General features: G+C 42.1%; 1 protein-coding gene across 4 annotated transcripts in view; it reads left to right on the forward strand.

Moving 5' to 3' along the window:
* The first annotated feature begins 1515 nt into the window (after nucleotides 1–1515).
* tead1b (TEA domain family member 1b) overlaps nucleotides 1516–22067 on the forward strand; it is a 61192-nt gene continuing 40640 nt past the window's right edge. For all 4 annotated transcript variants that reach the window (XM_036543846.1, XM_036543847.1, XM_036543845.1 and 1 more), the window contains exons 1-2: nucleotides 1516–1672; nucleotides 2119–2250. The gene's annotated coding sequence lies outside the window, so the exon portion shown is untranslated. The remainder of the gene's footprint in view (nucleotides 1673–2118; nucleotides 2251–22067) is intronic.

Consider the following 22067-nt stretch of genomic DNA (forward strand, 5'->3'; position numbering starts at 1 on the left):
CCCTTTAGCAATAGACCTAAAAAAACAGTTAATCAACACCCATCCAAAGTCTGCAGGTTTTTTCTGTCAATATACATGGAGAAGTAGCGATACATTTCCATTAATGGTCACTATACAGCACCACAAAAGACCATAAACAAGAAGGTAGGTAGATGAAGAGCTAACACAAAAATTATGATGGCGCTGTAGGCGAAAAGTCACCTTGTCACAGCTATGTGGGAGTAAATCTAAAAGAATGCTCACAGGTGTTGCTTTCATAAGGGGTAGAACTACCCCTTCCTGTTTGACTGCATTTGCAATGTCCATAGCTGGTTCAACACATATTGAGAAATAACTTCAGAGACTAATTTTCTGGTTTTCAGATCTGTGAACACAATCTATTAAATAGTAATAATGAAAACCCTAAAAAAACCTATTAAATAAAAAAAAAAAACAGAAAACAAAACAAAAAACCATGAACATCAGTGTAAAAGTCACCACATGCAATCACCACATTTCACTTTAGCCCTTTGGTTAACGCACTGCTTTCTGACAGTAAATGGTATCATCCCGCTCATAAAGTGCCTGTGTGTCAGTTGACTGAAAGCAGATACATTCTGGGCTGATACAAAGTAGATAAATTAGCTCATGAAGCAGTCCTTGCTTTTATTATCTAGAGCCTCAACTCTTCGGAGCACTGATGGAGAGATTAACATGTAGTGTAATGTAAACAGCTTTCTGCACTCCAGAGCTCTCTGTCAGTAAGAATCACATGTGTTCAGCATTTTTTAAGTATTATAAGTAGTTTTGATTCTGGAAGAGGAGTATTATATGTGGTTTTTAATTATCCCAAATGGATCATTTGAATTCTTTTGTCAGTGGTTTTGAAAACCTTATTTTGCAGCATTTCAATATGTTTAATCTGGTTTGAATTGCAGAATTAAAACTCAGGTGATCTGCTGTTATCAGGTACCCCTCCAGGTGTACCAGATAGCACAAAATAAATGGTTAGAATTCTTGTGGAGTAAGTACTCAATAAGTACACAAACATGAAATACCTTTTAAAATTCTTACACGACTGGATGATTATACTGTTGGTATTATACAGAACAGACGGTATATCTGATTGTTTTGATTGATAACATTTAAAATATTTCAGACACTACTGGTACTGATCATTACTTGTATTACTTGCAAACAGCTTTACACGGGTGCCATGTTCAGCCGAATTTAAATTTAAATTGCGTGCTTGTTTAAAGCTCTGTCTTTTGAAATATGTTTTCAAGTTAATTACACATTTGGAAGGGCCTGCGTAGCAGGGAAACACGCCTAACATTGGAAAGTTCCCTCTCTTTCTTTTTTTTTTCTGCGTGTAGTTTGAATCCAGCGTCTCTTGTGAGGTCATCCTTACGGCTCTGGTCCCTCCTACCCCCAGCTCGCTATGGGATTTGGGATGACGCCACCTTCGCTCCGCCCCGGTGCAAACTCGGTCTTCGCGTTCATTTCATTCCTCTCCTCATTCCGAGCATTCTTCGCATCTCTGTCGGTGCGCGGCCGATTCACGTACACGTACCCGGCTGGCCCACAAACGCAAGGATAACTTTACACAGTTTACAAAAACTACATTAGCTCACACAGGGAAAACTAAAGGGAGCAAAATTAAAAGCAGATAGCAATAACAGAGCTGTTTAAGGTAAGTTTGCATCTAGTTAGCCCAGCGTGCAAAATGGTTTCGGGTCAATTACTAGCTCGTTTGTTTAGACTTTTGTACGGAAATATAAAATAGATTGAAAAGTAAGAACGGGTAATTGCCACAAGAAACCAAGAGCGGTGTAGAAATAGATTTTAAAGAGTGTTTTAACAGACTACACTGTTTAAACGACGCTGTTGCAACAGGGCGCTTTCACTTTGTCCACTGACTCACAATGTTATCTGACATAGCACGAAAATCTTTGAAATTTTTCACATTTTTTGTAAAGAAGCCTGACTGTACGCGCGACCGGGCGGCAGAAAGTGCCGAACACAAAACACGGAGAGTCCAAAAAACGGTTTCGGATACGCTCGGACGTGTAGTTGTTGTAGAAATTGATTTTTTTGACAAGATGACGGATCAAAATGTTGCTGTTTTCTTCTCCATAGTCGCTTCGGCTGGGACTTGCAGATCGGTGTGGAACGTTTCACAACTCGGCAAAAAACATTGTATTCAAAGAAGACTTGTTGCACCTACTGGATACACCGCGTTCTCCTCGTTTATCGTTTGGTTTCTTTACCGTAAGTATACGTTTTATTTTTTCTAAGCTTACACGTATTCTGTGCCGAATTCTTTACATTCCATTAACTTTGTTTTGAATTTCTGTTGCGCTTATCGGCGGGTTGCTGACGGTTTGTAGCTAGCTTGCTTGGTTGATAAGAACGATTTCGCAGGGATATATTTGAGATTTGTTGGTGTTACTTTTAAGACGACGATATTATCTACATTCCCAAAAATAATTTGCCCGGATATTTAGGCCTAATTGTAGGTTGAGGCGTACCGATGACCGAGTTATCGTGATATTAAAACTTAACTAAAGACGAAGTAATGTTTGACCACGGGTGTTTTTCTAAACATTAAACCCGAGAGTGAATTAATTTTCAGTTGAACTGACCACTAGAAAGTCCTTTTTGGGGGTGGGATGTTTTTGTAAATTATTTATTAGCGACAGCGGCTGAAAGGCTCCTAAACAAAAGTACTCGTCTGTGATTCTGTCAATAATTAAAACATAATGACCGAGGGTGGTAAGTCGGGAGTGTTCGTTGTCTAGTTTTTGTTTGTCGTTTGTTATTTGATAACTACATTTTATTAATTCTAGTGACGTGGTTTGAGTTATTCGAAATGAAGAGATGCATGGACTTTTCGTAATTTCATTTCGTGTTGGATCAGTTTACGTCTAGTGTTATACTTTTAAAATCTGACTTTACTAGCTAATGCATAGGATTTAGTTCACGTTGCGGATGGATGAGTGCCATTTTTATTTGCGAAGAGTAAAAGCAGACTCTAGTTAGTGTGTAGTAGGCCTAACTCATCCGTTTTTCTTGAAAATTTTAACTGTTGTGGGATTTGGTTGGTGTCGACGGGTGGTTTCCTTTATATTTTCCATTTTACTCAAACTTTGTGAACAATTCCGATACATGGCTATATGACCATACTGATAGGACGTGCCTTTGAAATAACTATTTCTGTCGAAAAAAAAAGTGGAGTTAGCAAAGGTTGCTCTACGACTAAAAAGCACATTGCGTGAAAGCGCGGTTGGTGTTTTGAAATGAACTACGTGAAATAGTAGGCCCAGTAGGCTACACCATCGTTTGAACTAAATATTGAACATCAAGGTCACACCATTTTAAGCCGCTTCTTTTATTTATTTATTTTACCATGGCTACACATAATAGAGAAATATATTACTTTGAAGACATATATTGCCTCTGTCTCTCATATTGCATTTATACATGACCTGTCACACAACACACAACTTACGGATTTTTAAAAAGCATGCGACATCTATCAAACAAGCCTAAAGCTGTGCTGAAATATGAAATATTTAAACTGCTTCCCGGTCCTCTGTCCTCTCAGACAATTTGAAGCATTGTGTGATTTGGGAAAAGACCTCCTTTCTTTGTTAATTACTGTCTTCTATTTCACTGCTGCCCGTTTTTAGAGAGTGAGCGGCAAGACACAATGTGTTGTTTGTTGATGACTCTAACTGGGCCATTATGATATGTCGTACAGTAAACAGATTGACTGCTCTCGGAGTTAACCCCTCGACATGTCACGTTGGTGAGAAGTGAATTTGATTGCACAGGAAAATAAATACCATTCTTAGCAATGGTGGCTTTGTGTCGGCAGGCGAAGGACCTGTTGGACACCAGCCTGCATCGCATTTGTTACTGTGAGAACAGCGTTGTCTCTCGCCCGACGACCCCCACTCCACCGCGTCTTAAACATGGCCAGTGATAAGGAGCGCATTATTAAAAGATGCAGCAGAGAATGCGGATAGTGACACTGGCAGGGACGCTTAGGCTAATGAAATCTTGACATCATTTATATGAACTGTAAGAGCAGATGAATATCAGGTAGTGGTTTTATGAATTCCTCTTCGTTGGTCGTCTGTGATACGCATGATCCCCCAATAGTCTTGATAGTTTTTCAGCATAAGTTTCCGTAGTACCATCATTTGAATACGCATACCCTCTTACCTGTGTTTTACCCGTGTAATATTCTCTGCTATACTGTTCACCTGTAGGTCCATAAATTGAAACTGCACAAAGCATGGATGCTGTAATTATTTTTACACACACACACACACACACACACACACCTTGCAGTGTGTTTATTCCTCGTTTTACTACACAAGACTATCCAAATTGCTTAATTCTGTCAATAATGACAGCAAAGCACAAGCTAAAACCTTAAGACTTGTTTGTGATCTGAATGATGAAATTCAGTGTGGGAGGTTCAAATAAAATATTCTGATTATGTATTTTCAATAAGAAAAGCCTAAACAAACCCTTGCCCAACAAATAAAAACAGTGTCCAAGATGCTTCAATACCACAACAATGAGAAGTGGTCGTTTTGTGAGAACAGTTCAGGCCTACATGTTTTGCCATTGTTGTTTCTAGAATCGGGGAATATGGAGAAAACAGCGTTTTCATGTGTGCAGATTTTATGTGGAATAATCAATTGCAGCCATAGAATATGGAGAATGTCCAAGTGTGTGCAGCAGACTCGGATTCGAATCTAGACTAGGGTCGAACAACATGTGTTTACATTTTGTCAGATTCCTTAATTCAATAGAAAATGGTAGCTGTTGCTGTGGCTTTGCAAAGTTAGCCCTGGTGGATTACATATGTAAAGGAAGCAGAGGTGCTTTTTGCTCTCTGGGGAGCATGTGTAAGGCAATCCTGATTCCGCTGGGCTAAGTGTTTGCATAAGCCCAACCAGGTTCCCAGCGCGAAGGCTAATTCAGGTTACAGCCCTACGTTTCTCCATGGTCTGCGGGGTCATTGTGACCGCTTCCTCGGAGCTCCACTCCACTGAGAGGACAAAACGCCAAACCTGGACTTATTATTTTTTCCCCTTCCTTTGCATCAAAGAGATGACAGATTTTAGCCACTTTTTTGGTGGTTTTTTTAACAATATAGTTTGACTTTATTGTTCCAAAGTACATGCACACTGTTCACAAATTTCCTTATGAGTACAGTACTCAACCATGCCCCCCCCCCCCCCCTTCCCAGAAGCCCACACCATATGGTTCTAGTGGCCTCTCTATGGCTGTTAGATTGATTTAGTCATGGTGACTCACTGGAGACAAGGTTAACACACTTCAGGAAATATGTGTCTTTGTGGTGGCAGTGAAAAATATCCTGCAAACGGTCACCTTTAATCGATATAAGTTAAAATGTGAACACATCTTTTTATTCAGTGATTTACACATCGCACACAGCGTACATTTTCAGTACTACCTTTGCAATTCTGCGATTTAGTTTTGCCCCTTTAAGACTTAGTTGGAAAGACAATCTCTGTATTATTTTAAGTCTAAGATGTTGAAAAACGTTTAAAAGATGTATGGATAGTTTTTGATCAGAAAGATCAAGGTTTAATATGAAAATTTAAAATCAGTACAGAGTTGGAAAAGAGAATGTAGTACTTCAGCTGTGAAATGTGGAGACAATTGGTGCACTGCTAGGACACTCAGTGGATTGGGTTACTTCTGGGAATGGTGGATTGTGGGGGATCGGGGGAGGAGAGAAGGACTCATTGTCTTGGCTGCCGTTGAGGCTGTGAGAGTGCGATGATGTCGAATCGCAGAAGGCAAACAGTGCCTTTCTCAAGTTGACATCTGGTTTGGTCCTTTCATGCACCTGTAGAGGGGGAAAAATGCAAATATGAACGTTTGCTCTCGCACTCGCGGCTCTGAAAATCCTGCCTAACGATCATTTGTCACACTGCTCCTGCCACTCTGTCTGGGCCTGCCTATTGTTATGCCAGCAACAGGCAGCAGTGTCCGTGGCACCATATGGCTTGTGTATGCTTCAGATAAGCTATCTGTTAATTTAACTTATCAATAGGATTTTAATATGCTGCATATTAGAGTCGCATGCTGTTTTAGGCTGTGTGTGTGTGTGTGTGTGTGTGTGTGTGTGTGTGTGTGGCAGCGGGGGGGGGGCTTTTTGTCCTTACACTGGAATCTCATATTCAGGATAGCATGTGGTTTTGACTACCTTTTGTGCTTCCAGACTCAAACTCCCTAGAACTTGTGAAATGCGTCTTATCTGCTTTAGGTGCTTTTTGTCTATTTAAAAAATATGTTTCAAATTGCAAAACCGATGGAAACGTATCACCACTCACTTGTTATGTTGCATTTAGTTTATCTGTAAGTTCTCTGGCAAAGCCAAGCCCACACATACTCTGACAATGCTACTCTGCACAATGTAAGCGCTTTCATCTCAGTAAAGTCATGCTCCTTTGTAACAGTCACTTAATTAGGCTGTTTGCTAGCCAGCAGAATGAAGGCTGGAATAAACATTAGAAAAGCACATTCACCTTTTTAGGACAGAGAAAATGCGTGAATTATGAATGTGCTTGATATTTCCGTTTGGTGAGCAGAATTCTGTGCCTCCTCCATGGCAGCTTCATTTCTGTTTCCAGATGAGAAGGATGCATATTTTCTTCCATCTCAAGTGGTGTCTTGTCATGCAGGCAGCTTTAATGTGATATTATGTGCTGAATTATTGTGTTGTTCTTGAAAACCAGTACAAAATTAACATAGATTTACATTAACTGTTTTTAATGTGTTTAGGTGTAACTTCATTGTGATTTTTAGATACAGTAAGTTTCTTTCCTTCAGTGTACTAGGTAGGAGAATTGAGAAATTCTTAATTGTTAAAGCTAGGAACATTAACTAATTTGCAATTCTGTGATTTTTTTTCTTTTTTTTTTTTTACCTGTTCAGGATGTTTTTGTTTGTATACAAAGCCTAGAATACATTTTGCTGTGTTGCCTTCTCTATGTGCAAATGGAGCAAATTGCGTTTACACATTGAGTTGTTGTTACTTATTCTTTTAAAAACTCTGCTTGATCTCTTAAACACTTAAATACAGACTGCAAATGCTTGGCTAAGCCAGAAATATGGTCCATTCTTTGTGTGCTAAGCCTGCTTGTGTCTTAATATGTGGAGTTTGAGTTTATACCCATTTTAGCATGTGCGAGCCTAGCGCTAGCAACACACAGACGGCTTCGCATTCTGAGGACCAGAGGCAGACAAAAGCAAAATGAAATGGAATAAAATTAGCATTTCCTACATTATTATTTGAAACTAACATTTAAATAAAAAAAATAAAGGGTCACCATTACATGGTTAGAAGGCTCATGGAGACTGGAAAAATAGACTTGTTGCTGGGAGTTATAAATCAAGTATATATTGATCGCTTATTCTTTGGGGGTGATGGGGGTGGAGTGGCACACAGCGACACAACATGAAAAAATTGAGGAGAGAAGCAGCTCTCAGAAGCAGAGACTTCTCTGTCATTCACATTCCTTATTTCTGAATGCCTGAATACTGAACTCTTATGTAAGGGACATTACATTTTAGATTTTCACTTATTTTCTGTAAGAAATAAAGAAAATTAATGATCAGGTTTTATGCAGTAATGTCATTAGTTTATAGATGCTGTATTTTATTTATAACACAGTGTAAACTATTCATTGTGCGTTGAGTATGAGTTTTAATCATTCTGTAATCCCAATGTCGCTTTAAAAACTTGGACAGTGATTTTTCTCACAGTTGTGTTTTTGTTTAGCTAAAAAGAAATTTTGTGTGTGCACTTGATTGAAGTCCTTGTGCTTTTTCAGCAGTGGAAAGTAGCATTCAGTCTTCTGGATTCTAATTCTAAGAGTGTTTGAACTGATTTCCTTTTCCTCTATATTGTAATAGAAAGTGAAGTAGGCATATTTACACATGTTATTGAGGGTAGTGGACTTCTTAGTATTTCACTGACCTTGAAAAGATAGAGCTGTACCTTATACACTAACTGTGTGAGAGTAAGTACTTATTTTCCACATTCAGAAAACCAAACATTACAAACCAACAAAAAAAGAATGTAATTGAATTAGTTTGCGTTATTAGCTACTCATAAACCAGTGCTGGCCATCATGATCCAGCTTAGCCGCGTACATCTGAGGAGGGTAATTTGTGGCATGTGATTATTGGGAGTTATTAATGTATTTATGGGTTAATAATTTTTCCCTCAGTCAGTTTCTTAACAGAGTTGTGTCTGGCCAAGATGACTTAATCTATTGCAGTTGAATTGCTGGTCTCCGTTTGCTGCAGTAAATCGCATTAGTCTGACGTTGATTATGCATGCAGCTTCTCTGCATTTTCTGCCCCTGCTTTAAATTACCTTGCACTTCAGCACCTACGCACAGCGGTTGCATTTACATGTATGCTGTTCCTAACTTGGAGTGGAATTGTTGCAATTCATTTCTCACTCATCTGTTATCATCGGCTGTACAAAACTGCAGGTTTGAGGATTATAACACTGCCTCAGCAATGGCAGTGGCTGGTTCTGTGGCAGGTTTTTCAAGTGAATACATTTTTGTCTATGGCTGGACATTTTCCCTTTGGTGTAGCTTGCCAGTGGTAAAGGTTTCACATTTTCCAATAGATCAGATATCAGATTTAATTGCTTGAGGTCATTCTCTAACAAGAGAAGGATTAAAAAAATGAGAGACGTGAGATCTATGGGTCCCAAGAGATTCTCTTGAAGCAAACACCTCAATGAGGGATCTTCACAGTGAAGTAATGAGTGAACCACATGTTGGCATCTTCATTACCATATGAAATTGGAAAACCCTATTTTCCCTTCTCAATAGCTATGGCCCTACTCTAAACTCAGAATCCTACAGGGATTCAGGCCAATGCAAACAGGCAAGTCTGTCTCTTCATTCTGCAAAGGACATTGTTTCCTATTTAAAAAAAAAACTTTCTGTGGTCAAATGTCATAAGTCACGACTGGAAAACAAAATGGTGGAGCAATCTGTGGAAACTATGGGAGGTAGTTCAGGTCTTCAGGACATTTGTGTTTTAAGAATGACCATAATGTCTCTCCGTAATGTCTGTGATTATTTCCTCGTACAACATTGAATAATTTATTTTTGTTGATTAAACTGAAAATTAGGGTACATGAAATGTGCTCTGCAAGAGGGAACCATTTTAGGTCTCCCTTTGTTAATTTGCAGTTTTCTTTAAGGAACCAGAAACCCTTTTGAGGAGACCGAAAGCTGACAAAAGGAGCAAAAATCTGAGGGCTGGTAATATTTTCTCACTCCCTTCTGATAAAAAGGCTGAGAAATGCCTTGTGGGAATTTGATTGGCCCGAAGCATTCCTGTGTCTAATGGAGGGAGAATCGGCCAGCAGTTCTGCCTGAGTTTTGGTCACCAAAAAACCAAAGGCAGAGCTGGAAACAGAAGAGCGATCTGTAGGTAAATTGTAAATTTGTGGCACTGTGGAGCTTATGTAACAGCGGCATACTGGGTCAAGGTGCAGTGAGGCATCATAAGGATTTTTTTAGGGGACAAAAACTGCTTCCTCCATAGCAGTCGCGTGCTGGGTAAAAGGGCTGCCCCCTCTGTGCCCCACGGTAAACCCTGCGTCACAAAGGGAATTTTTTAGTACGGCCTGCCGCTGTGCAGTGTCAGAGAGGGCTCAGAGGGGCGGACGTCAAGTGCCACCAAAAGGAAAAGCTGGCCCGGAGCCACTGACGTCACCTAAGTAAATCTGTTTCAGGACTACAGCCATAAAATGACTGCCAGCTACCGAGTGCACTTTGGCCTTGTCAACCGCCTTTGTAAATGCTGTTTATTTATTTATTTTTTTCCAAAGGCATAATTATGGCAAACAGCTCATTTGTACCCCCCACCCCCGCAAACCCTTTCTATGTCTGTTGAGCTATCTTACATGTTTCTTTTATTCATTCTTTTAATTAACTGAACGTGTCCGATTGCCATTCTTCGGATGGTGAGTGCCAGGTACGGTTCCATTGCATTTGCCCGAATGACAGAAACTGTCCCCCTGTTTGCGGGCCCCTGCGGAAGGGACTTTGTCACTTCCGCAGGATGGTGTGACTGCCTATGTGACACTCCTAGGTGGCCACAGATGAGTGCTCACGTGTTTTATGAGGTGCACAAATGTGGACAAATGGTCTTAGATGCTGTTGTTCAAAGGCACTGTTGAACAGCTTGCATTGGACCATTGTTAAAGATGTGGTAGTGGTGGAATTTAGGTCGAGTCCTTTAAATGACTCCTAAAAGCTCTCCATCACTTTTTATGAGAAGCTGTGAAATTTAAGACGGTAAAGCAAAAGTAAACCCGGGGTAATAATGACCTTGTGATTATCGAAAGCTTACACAGGCTCATATGGCTATGATTGACATCTGAAGCAACTTTGTTGTATTTTGTAAAATTTCTTAATTGACTTGTATAGCATGGGGTTATGAATGGGTTATTCTAAGAAGCAGAACTATGTATTATGTCAGAAAAACTTGTAAATAGTTTCTTTACTCTTTCATAAATGTATCTGTTGTGTTGCTGTAAAGTACATGGTTCATTAAAAGTGTGAAAGTACAGCATACATAAATGCAAGTTTTTTTTTTGGTCCCTCATTCTTGATGTAACTCATGTAGCTAAGCAAAACAACTGCTTCAGCACTTTTCAGTAATAGTCTCGTAATTCAAACCACATGTCTGGCTTAATCCACAGCTAAATGAAAAAATAATGTAGCTGGAAATGGTGCATTGATGTGCGCTTATTAGAAAAGCAATGATTTGGGTGGTGTCGGGGCATTGTCGCAAGTTCACCCCCCCCTTTTTCCCTTTTCCTTTTCGTACCCCCACCCACCCACCCACCGCCCCCCTGCCCCCACTGTTGTTTAGGCTAAGCAAGCAGATCCCATGACCAGACACACATGAAAAGCAATATCTAATCCATGAATCATTAGATGAGTCAGTTCCTGAAGCCACTACAAACCTCAGAGTTCTTGGCCGCAGCCGAGAAGCAGGAAATCCAGGCTTCAATAACTTCCTTTCTCAGCACTGGCTATGGCAGCAGTGGCAGCGGCTCATAGGCTTCTCTCCACTCCTTTCGCGAGCGGCGGGGAGATGCACGGCCGTTTGGAACAAAGGCGCTCAGTCACTTCATTTACTGAAACTGTTTGCAATTTGTGGTTTGTATTCAAATGACGGCTGTTCCGGAGGGCCACTGCTTAATTCTGTGCTCTTCCCCAGTAATAAACCCCAACGCAGCCATTAAGGGCTACACTGTGTGTGTGCGTGTGTTTTTTTTTTTTTTTTTTTTAATTCAAGGACAGCAGAGTCCAGGCAAACCTCATCCGGCATTGCAACTTTTCTGCTCCGGAGCTGCTGCTCCAGATTATGCATAAGGGGAGACAGGCTCAGGGTCACCCATGCGACTCTGGCCATTAGCATACAGGATACGTGCCCGGCCAACTGCACCAGTCCTGCTTTTTAAAAAGCAGTTTATACCTCAGCCAGAGCACAGCCCAGTAAACATTACTGTACTTACTTGACGCCATGTGCAAATACGTGAACTTTCCGCTGGGTTGACCAGCGGCATCATCTGATTATGTTATATAAACAGTTTAACTGTGCCATCGGTTTGGTACTACGTTTTGTGTAGGGGCAATTTTGTACAAATAAATGGTGAGTAATTTCAGTGTACTTGTTAGACTTTCATGGAAAATATAATTAGCTTAGAAGTGGGTCTTGAGCTTAGCCGTCTTCGCTGGAACAGCACTTCACCATTCACGGGAATCATTTTGTATGGTAAATACACAATCTTTTGAGTCTCTGAGTCCTGTGTTTTTTTCGACAGGCAATGCATCTGTGGAGACTTAAAGCTACTCCAGTGCTTTCTGTATGTTTGGGACAGTTGGGCATTTTGTGTATTTGTGAGAAGAGGTTGAAAACATAGGTTGTTTGGCACTGTGCTCCATGAATGAACGTTGGTGTGTTGTTCCCGAATGGAACCGCAAGAAAACATACTTGAAAGGCCATTCATTTTTGGAAGTTTCGTCAGCGGGCATAGTGAAGGATTCCTTCGGCCGGTTTAAGTGCGGTTTGTGCTGCTTTCTGCAAAGGTCTGTTTTCCTGTGAGAAAGGGACATAGCTCACAGCACCCAGTGAAACCCTGCACTCTACCTTTCTGAGGAACACGGGAAGGCATCTGAGTGACGCTTTTAATCACTCTGGTGCGAGTGTGTGGATGCGTAACCGTGGGCCCTCTCCATTTGGTGGAAGGAGGGCATTCTGACGGAGAGGTTAGAGAGCACCTTTCTCTGGAGATGTTGGATAACAGTAGGGTCTCACTCAGTGGACGCAGCTGCATAAGCAGAAGGGGAAGTGGGCAAAGTGAATGTGGGAGGGTGGGTGTTGGGTTTGACTCTCACAGTGCTCGGTGGGGGGGGGTTAGTCTTCCCCCTGTTTCCTTCTGGGAACACAGTCATAGTGACCCAGGTTGTGACACTTGTGTTTAAAGAAACCCACCGCAACCACCTTTCACCACACAACCCCCCTCAGGCAATGGAGCCCCCCTTCATGCCAGCTGAAAGCTTGAAGACCAAAAAAATCAATTATAGGGCTTGCACACCAATGGAGCATTTTGCCTGGACTTTACAAAAAGTCACTGTTCCAAATGCCATGCAGTGATGTTTCTCACACGATCTCTACTTTAGCTACTTCTACTTTTTCCTTAGCATGTGGCCAGTCCTCTTGGATTGGTTTCTACTGCATGACATGCTAGTTTCTACACTACCCGGAGCGGAAATCCATCATTACTCAGAGATTACTCCATGGACCCACATCAGACCTGCTGGCGTGACACGATTCTGGCACGGGTACGCAATGCAGAAATCGTAGCTATAGTATGTGATTCATCGCAGGCAAACTTGATCGCTGCGCTATTTGTGAGCCATTTCTCCTCTGATGGAGCACGTTGTGGAGATGCCATAAAAAGGACTGTTGTTGACGGACAGCAAATACAGTATCTTCCAGGAAATGAAATGCCACGTCTGTACCATTAGCGGCCCGGTGAGAGGTGATGGTCATGAATGGGAAACAAACAAACGCCCTTTTTTGACATTCCAAAAGTTTTGCAGGAGCTTGCTGGTGCTCTGTGCAGACAGTCTTGGTGCCTGTCACTTTTCTTTACTTTTGAACATGATTCAGCACATGGCAAAGCCTTTAGCATGGGTTCATGACTGACAGATGATATTTTTTCACTATAAAAACAATTATTTGCAGCTATTGTTTCCTATGCATTTGTGCCTACCCTGTTCACTCAAAGGTGAGCGTGAGCTCAGGTTAAGGTTTCTAAAGATGAGGACTGAAAAGGACCCTTTTTGTTCCTTTCCAGAAATTTTTTCTTCATTCATTTTTGTTGGAATTATTCCATGAAAAACCATCAACTCTTGTAAGATCTTCCATTTTAATGTATTTGGAAAAAAGCAGACAGAACGCGGCGTTCGCGGTGTCCACACAGTGGAGGGGCAGGTGGAGAAGCTGGCTTTGACAGCCCTTGTAAATCAATCCCCGCTCCCTGGCAAACAGACATTGATCAGAGAGCAGCCCATGGGCTCTGGCACGGCCAGACCCGTCCGCAGGCCACAGGCTTGAGATGGAGATTATCTGACAGAGCGGCCGTGCCCATTCCCACTGCTTTAAAGAGGCATGAAATAAACGGCTCGGTTGTCGCCAATAACGAAGGGACGTTTGCGGCCTCGCTCTGCCTGCGCCCTGCGTTGGGGAGATTGCTATTGAAAAAGGCCTGTTCACTCATCAGCACCCCGGGCCTGTAGATTTATTCATGAGACCTGAAATCAAAAGAAAATCCAATATGAAAGAATAGATCAATTTCACTCTGTTTGCAGCCATAAATTCTGCCATAGTCTGTCAATGCAGAGAATTTCTAAAATAATTCCCGCTGACGCTCACCATGGGGGGTGTAATTTTCCCATCCTTTAGTTTTTCCTTTTTCGCCCATTTTTTTTTCTTTCATTTGTGTTAAGAAGTACAGAGAAGATGGGTATCTATAGAAAAGGTGAGTAAAATATGCTTTCATAGGGGTGTAAAAGGATATTGGAATGAATGGTTTATGATTTCTCAAGGTCTGTGTCTTTCTGAAAAAACCTTTCTGTGGATATTTCAGTAAACTGTAATTGGCCCCATTTTGTTTCTTTGGACATGCCATTCCGCTGTTAATAATAATGACTTCTTAACAACGGGAAAAATCACACTTGGAATTTCAGTAATGTCCCATAGTTGTAAATATGCATAATTGCATAATTATTGTCCAAACATGTAGACATTGAAATATTTCCAGCATTACTGAAATTAACAAAAGATGATGTTGCACCATGGAGCATACCTTGATCATTGTGTTTTTGTGATTATACAGTAATTATTGTGCCCAACAGCCTGGCCGTAACTGCTCCGGCTCATTACTGGTTCACGAAAGCCATTCACAAAGTCATTATCGCACATTCTGAGATAACGACACAACAGGACTCGCCACGGAAAATGACATTTTATTCTCCTCGTCTGCAGTTTCATTACCATGGTGCCGTGAACCCGGGGAAATTGGTTCTCTTAATTTGAGGAGTCAGATTCCAACTCGAGTAGGGTTCACATACCGTGTCTGTGAGCGCCGGCTCCTTTAATGCCACGTACTAGCAGCGGTCCTCTCTTGCCATGTGCTTACTTGTTGCCCAGTCATTCCTTTGTCTGTACAGAACATTTTCATGTGTTTTGGAGTACAGCCGTTTTTGTCTCATAAGACTGGGGTAGACGACACTCCTGCCTCTCTCAAACCTTGATGATTAGTGTCACTACAGGCATATTGCGCTAGACTGGAGAATGGGTTAAGGGATGCAGAGAGATGTCTTTGACATGTCTTCCTCAGATTTGATTGGTACAGTACTATCAGCTTTGGAGTTTAGGGTTCAAGGGAGGACTGGTAGGTAGCCATACCTTGGACAACACCAAGAGCCTCAGTTTTCATTTAGTTTGCCTCAAGTAAAAATATCATGAAGGACCCATTTCCTCCCCTGATGACATCCCGGTGTTAGGAGGCTTGTGAGGATAGAGCATCTTAAGAAAGTGCTGTCTGGCATTTAATTATCTGGAGGGAAGAATCCCATTTACGCAGTTGACCTTAGGAGCAGGAGCAAAAAATGGCAAACAGATAGGCACAATTTCCGCAATATGTCGTATGTGGTTCATTAAGCCGGACAGGCCCAATCACGAAATGTGCCGCTTCATCCAGGTGCGCCAGAGGCAATCGGTACAAATTGAAACAATTCCTCTACAACTCGGGAGCTAATTCCGGCAAATCGTAATCATTACGCCTCTCTCTGTACACCCCGGCACCCGGGCTAAAAATAACAAGGTCACACAGTAGCGATTGGAGGCCGGTCTCTCCCCCTATGAACAGACAGCAATTTTTACGGGGTGGAAATGTGAGGGGGGTGGGGGGGGAAGGGGGTAATTGAAGGCATGTTCATATTTGTCGAAGAGTTCCCAACACCATCTCTCGAAGCTTGTGCAAAAAAAATTATGCCATGTTAAGAAAGCACGTAGCATGTCTAAGCTAAAATGAACATTCTTTACGGTGAATGTCACGCAAGATAAAATCCGCGCTGATTTTTTTTTTTTTAATCATTAATGCAACAGTGTAGAGTGTTCCAAATGCGGCATATACCCGTACGCTGTATCTGAGCGCCGAAAGATGAGAAACAGGAATTCGCAAATAGGCTGGCCACAGTGCGGCCCATTTTGATAGGGTGATAATGACTCCCTCCGCAGCGTAGTACACTCCAAGGGAATAAAAGAAGCGCGTCCCACATTGCCGAGGCGCGGAGCGGACCCCGCCGCATGAGATGGGCACGCTCTTTCATGGATACGTGCCATTGAAATGCAAAACGTCTACGCAGAGAATGGCTTGAAAGGGATGGGCTTTTTTTTTTTTAGGTCACCATTAATTGAATTCTCTGCCTGATGATAGACTAATATATCAGAGTCGTGTAAGTATTTAATGTCATTAATATAAATGGACTGAATGGCAGGGAAGGAGAGTATTTGTAATCAGTTACAGCCTTTCTTTTGCGGACAAAGACCGATGTTCGTCCCTCGCTTTGCTTGGAAATGATGAAACCTTCCTTGTAGCTGGATTCACGTTGCGGTTGGGGGTCCTTGTTTTTTGACGTCCTTGTCAAAGGAACAACTGAAGAAGAGAAAGGACAAACCAAACTGTGTACTAGTCTGTGGACCCACCCCCCCACGGTCACAGATCTACCATGTGGGGGTCATGGGGTTTCTAGATTTATGGACCTGTCCCTGCAGACGTCCTGTAGGACCCCTACCCCCCACTGCCCCCCAGCTCTGACGCCTGCCTTTCTCTGTGGGGATGTCTCATATAATAAAAGCAGTGTGAGCATTTGTTATTTGTTTTGAAGGGAGTAGTGTAGTAAAGTTTAATTTTGAGTGGTAGCATGTACCAAAATGCAGCCATATTGCTGTGACTTTGATATAACATGTCTCCATGTGAAATTCAACGCTTTAAATTCCATATCATTTAGGAAGTCCGCATTTGTAATTGTGATTCTTGATAATTCATTGTCATGACTGTAAAAGGAATTATGTACATATGTATATGCTATGTATGCAGAAGTAACGCCTTTAAAAATCCACAAGTTGTCCAGTACAAAATTGCCTTCAGTGAAAGAACCATTTGATTTAGCCTGGAGAGGTTTGTCAGGAGAGCATGTGTTCTGTGCTTTGAGAAATAAACCTGAGATAAAGGTATGTTTGGTATTTTAGTCTTTAGATGAGCCATATTTGTACTTCTGTTATCATGGTCAAAGGTATTTTCTTTTTCAGAGAAACCACTCAAAAATGTAGGCAGTATTTCACCAAGGTAATAAAAGGATCTTACTATGTTTAAGCAGTCTAAATGTATTTGACTAGTCTAATAATGCGTTACTTAAAACTCTTCTCTCATAGAAAAGTCAAGTCTATAGTCTACTTAGACTTGGCAGTGATGTCGTCTACTAGGAGACTGTAGAACCTTATTTCTTCTCCAAGTACAATAATCTATATGGTCACAAATGGGTCTGTATAAATATGGTGCCCTTGAGAGAGAGAGGAGAGTAAAAAAAATGTTCTAAGATGATATATTTGCCATCTTGTGCTGTAGTTCCACTTACATACCTTGACTAAAATGATATTAGAATATTTGAGTTTTAAATGACTCTAGCCATTTGAAGTAAATAATAAATAATGTTATGTTTTGAATGTGGTGCAGCAGTATTTCCCTGTAACGCCTATCATGTTGAAAAGTCTTTGGAATCAGATGGCAAATTTTAGTATTAGAAATCTGAATTTGTCGTAACCTGCAGTGGTAGAAGGCAGCCCATTTCTTTTGGCCAGTTCTGTGTTTATTTTATTGACATGTTTTTACCAGCATATTAAGATTAGTGTTTTCTTCATGTGTACACTGTTGCAGGGCTACCTGAGAAAGTTTAATTAATAGAGGGGATGAATGGAGGACAAAAAATGTGTTAGGCAAAATATGGGGTGAGAAACACTGTATGCATGCCAGTGCAGTGATATGTTGCCTCTCTTGTCCAATGAATAAACTGTTTTTTTTTACTTGAATATGGTCATCATTCCAGTTTTATATTTTCAGTTTCTTTGCAGTGCTAGGAAAGAGGGAATGGAATTATTTATGCAAGAACAGCGCTGAAGGAGAAGGTCGCTGTTATTCTACTGTTACAGCCCTGTTATGGTCATTACCCAAAATGGCAACCAATTTGATGGGTCACATGGCACATGGGTCACTTGGGTCACAACGTGGCACATTTTTCTCCTTGCTTAAACAAAAAGTCACCAGCAAACACTGAAGTGTTAAATTGTAGTAGATGGCCTGAGGCTAATCATCTGGTCCTCAGGGCTCCACCGCCCACTTTCTCACTGTATCGAGATTTCTTATCTGCCGTGCGAAGCTTTCACACTTGTAATTGTCGGTTACGACCCATGCATTATGACTAATGATGGACAAAGCAAAGCGTTTCAAATGCATAAGGGCAGATCCCCTTCAAAAAAAACAAGTCTAAATAGGCAGCAAATATGTGGTTTGGCTCGCGGTGGCTCTCAGAAGGCCTTGTTTGTCCCCCCTGTCCTCTCCCTCCCGTGTTGCAACCGTGCTTTATCGCCTTTATCGCCCTGCTCAAACCCGGTCGTCAAACACGGTCACGAGGTGTGTCCCGCTGAGCTTTCGCGCCTTGCACAGAGGCGTGTGGGAGCACGCCCCGGCCGGCACGAGCTGGGGTCCCCGTCAGGGCTGATCAGGCCCGGGGAAGCGCCCCCGGGTCCCGTCTGCTGACACCCGCCACTGTGGTGCGGTGTCGACGCTGGTCACCAGAACACATTTCCATTGGCAGGAAATGTCCTCTTCATGTTATAAAGTTGAAATTACATGTTATGAAGTGCTGTTTGTTAGTAAATACTGGTTGCTTTTGCTGTGCTTTCCAGCGTCAAGACTGGGAATGAGATGAACCATCAGCATTCTGTGTTGTTTCGTACAGTTTATTCAATACCATATGGAAAAATATGGAAAGCATCTTTGAAAGCTCCTGAAATCTATGGACTTATTTCAATGAAGTCCAGCTGTCAAGCTAACTTGTAAGAAAAAAGTTCAAGTAAATATTTTTTTTCCATTTTTACACAGTACAAGTAGGGTGTTTGCTGAGATGAAAATCATTGTGGTGGAACCAAGAACACTTTTTTTAAAATGTGTCATTCAAGAGTTTAGTCAATGTACATTGTGATTAGATTGAACAGAGGCCTCACATACTCTATTCTCACTGAGTATACGACACAGGAATTCGGGGGCGGGGGCGGGGGCGGGGGGGTAAATAAGTGGAGCGGAGATGTGACAAAGATGTGGACACACAAGAGAGGAGAGTGACAGGAGCACGGAATTCTTCTCCCACATATTGTGATAGTACCTGACAAACCCCCGCGGAACACAATAAAGCAGCCTACTGACAGCTACAACTAATGCTAATGCGTTTGAGACCAGGTTAAGGCCGGGGTAAATGGCATGTACATTGTACAAAAAAACAGGCCTTCTAGGCTTTAACATTTACTGCTCCACAAGTGCAGAGTGTGAACATTTTTCTGCCGTTCCATTGATTTGACTCTGTTATCTTTGCTAGTAATTGTATAGTACCAAGTAGTCTAATTTGAAGCTATTCCTTGGCTAACCATTAATTTTATAATTCTAATTCAGTTAATTCTTTTACAATTTTCCTCTTTTTTCCCCTCCTAATCTGCTCTGTGTCTGATCACTTGTGCTGATGATGTAACATGCCTATCCTGTGAAATGGAAATGTTCTCCCTGTTCAGCTGAAGCTCAGAGCTACTTAATGATGCCATTGTCCTCTTATTATTCTCCCCCTCATCCCCCACCCCAAACAGAAATGGCTAGCGACGGAAAGCACATGCGCAGATATGGGTGTTATGCAGTTATTGTTAATGGATTTTTGAGGGTCATGTGTGAATGTTCTTCGAAGTGTTTGCGCCCAGAGTCTTGTCATTAATGCTCTGATTCTCTCTCCATCTAATGCATTTGCATGGTTCCAGCGAAACCGCAAGCTAGGTTGAGCAACAGGCTTCCTGCTGGAAGTTGGGACACTGTTTCCTTGTCAAGTTTGTTTGCAGAGGAGAGGTATTCTATTGCAGTTTGATTTAAAGATGGGTTAAAATGAAGTGACTTCCTGCTGCTCCTCTGTGTCCTAAGGCCAGGGTGCAGATTGCTGAGGTACGTCGGCCATGCCAGTATGAGCCGGGCTGTGTAGCACGAGGGCTTTTATCTTGTGTTTGTAATGAAGAAGGGCATGTTTCTGGCAAACACAGATGCTCAGGGTGGTGTTGCAAGGCTGATGCAGCACCACCCAAGCGCTATACGCGAAGATCGCCGCTCCTTCTGAACGAGAGGCTGGCTTTGATCCTGTATAGGCTGCCTCCTCCATTGGGCACAGAGACGGGAGAGCCCTATCGACAGGCCGGACTGCAGGAGCTGGCTGGAGTGGTCGCGCATGCCGCGTTTCGATTAATTACGACAATTCGACCCTCTGGGTCTTTCCATGCCGCAAGGCACATGGATGCTGTGGAGATCTGCGATAGCTGGCATTGAGAGAGAGCAGGAGAGGGGGGGAGAGAAAGGGGGAAAGGGATGCAGAAGAAGGAGAGGTAATCAGTCAAGGAAGGTGGAGGTAGAGAAGAAGTGAGAAAGGGAAACTTAGGGAAGAAGAGGGAGAGAGAGAAGCAAAAGGAGAAGAGGGAAGTGTTGAGGGAAGAAGAGGCAGAAGAAAAGGGAGAGAGAAACAGGGTAGAGGGAGGGAGAGAGAAAAGCAAAAGTAGAAGAGAGAAATGGCAAGGGAAGAGAAAGGGGAGAGAGAGAAGAGGGGGAGAGAGAGAGAGCGGGCAGCCTGATGTGGACAGTCCCCCCTGTTTCAGCAGAATCACATCCCTGCCACACATTTCCTTGGAACTCTGTCCTAGCCTTGAGGATGAAGTGCACACTAAGTGTGGCCACAGTATATTGTTGCATGACTAATCTCCCTCTCCCATCTGTCATTTAGCTCAGCGAAAGCAGGCCCACTCCAGTATCATCTGGACCCATATTGCACCAATCACAACATTTTGGCTCCTGGCGAAACCAATGGCAGCGTAGCAACCCGTTATGGCCGAGACAGAGCCGCTTATTCCGTTCACATTTGCACGTGACACTGGGAGGGCAGATTGAGGATCGAGCGCTGTCTGGTCACTTGCACATATTTTCTAACGCTAAAGCTATGACTCGTGCCTTTTTTCCAATAGAGTGGTATGTGCTGTCAGTTCACCATGGTCAGCTTGTGGTTCGTCATTCGAATTTTTTGCTTTTCTTTCCATCGGTTTAATGGGAAGAGGTTTCCTCTGCTCTTGGTGTCATGAGATTTCCCCAAAGGTGTTCTCCAAGTGTTTAAGGAGCTTCGCAGAGACCCTGTCTGAGAAGACGTTGGAATCCAATCCCTCCTTTCTCAGAGAAGACAAACAGTTTGCACAAACATGTAGGCTCTGTTTGATTCTCAGTTTAGATAGGAGATGCTACAATTCACTGTTTGTGTGCAAATAACTTTAGAGGATACGTGCGAAAAAGGTGTCTGTATTCAAATAGCTGCGGTTCACTTCACAGTAGATTTTTGTGTACTTTCCACTGTGATCAGATTAGCCTGTTTACTTTCAAAGCTCACTTGTGAACTCACAGGAAATCAGGGCAGAAAAGAGTGGTGTAGTAGTTAATTTTTGCTCTTAAATTTGTAACCAGATATTTCTCTCTTGACAAGATGTGAACACATTATGCCTTTTAAACACAAAAGCAAATGACACTGAAAGGAAAGGCCAAGCTCTATGCGCCTCCTCCATGTATGCTCAGATAATGACCTCATTCAATCCAACAACTTCAGCACTTTTTTTTTAACGCTCTCAATAAGACAGCCTGTTTCAAATGTTAAGAAATATTGAAGACCTTGTTCCAGTGGAAGATGTGGGGGGGGGAAGAGTTAACATTAATTGAAAGCACAAAGAACGAGTCCTCTGCCCCACTACGACATGTTAATGGAATTTCATCTCTACCAGCAGACTCATTTATAAGGAAATGATCATCACCACGATAGACTTTCAGGCTGCATTGATCTGGGTTTAAAGAAGTGCTCTCTTGAGCGATGCTGAGCATAAAATAGTGGCAGAAGTAAATTATTTAAGTGATTTATTCTGGAGCAAAATTGCCCTGGAGTGACTTCAGCCATGTATGTGATTAAGTAGTTTGTCGGCTATTGATTTTTTTTTTTATGCACTTTAACATACGTTCAGGTTAATAAATTGCAGCTTCCAATCGGCATAGCTAGGTGGTTGTGTCACGTTGTATTCATCATGACAAG

This window comes from Megalops cyprinoides, chromosome 13 (genome assembly GCF_013368585.1).
Source record: "Megalops cyprinoides isolate fMegCyp1 chromosome 13, fMegCyp1.pri, whole genome shotgun sequence".
Classification (NCBI taxonomy): Eukaryota; Metazoa; Chordata; class Actinopteri; order Elopiformes; family Megalopidae; genus Megalops; species Megalops cyprinoides.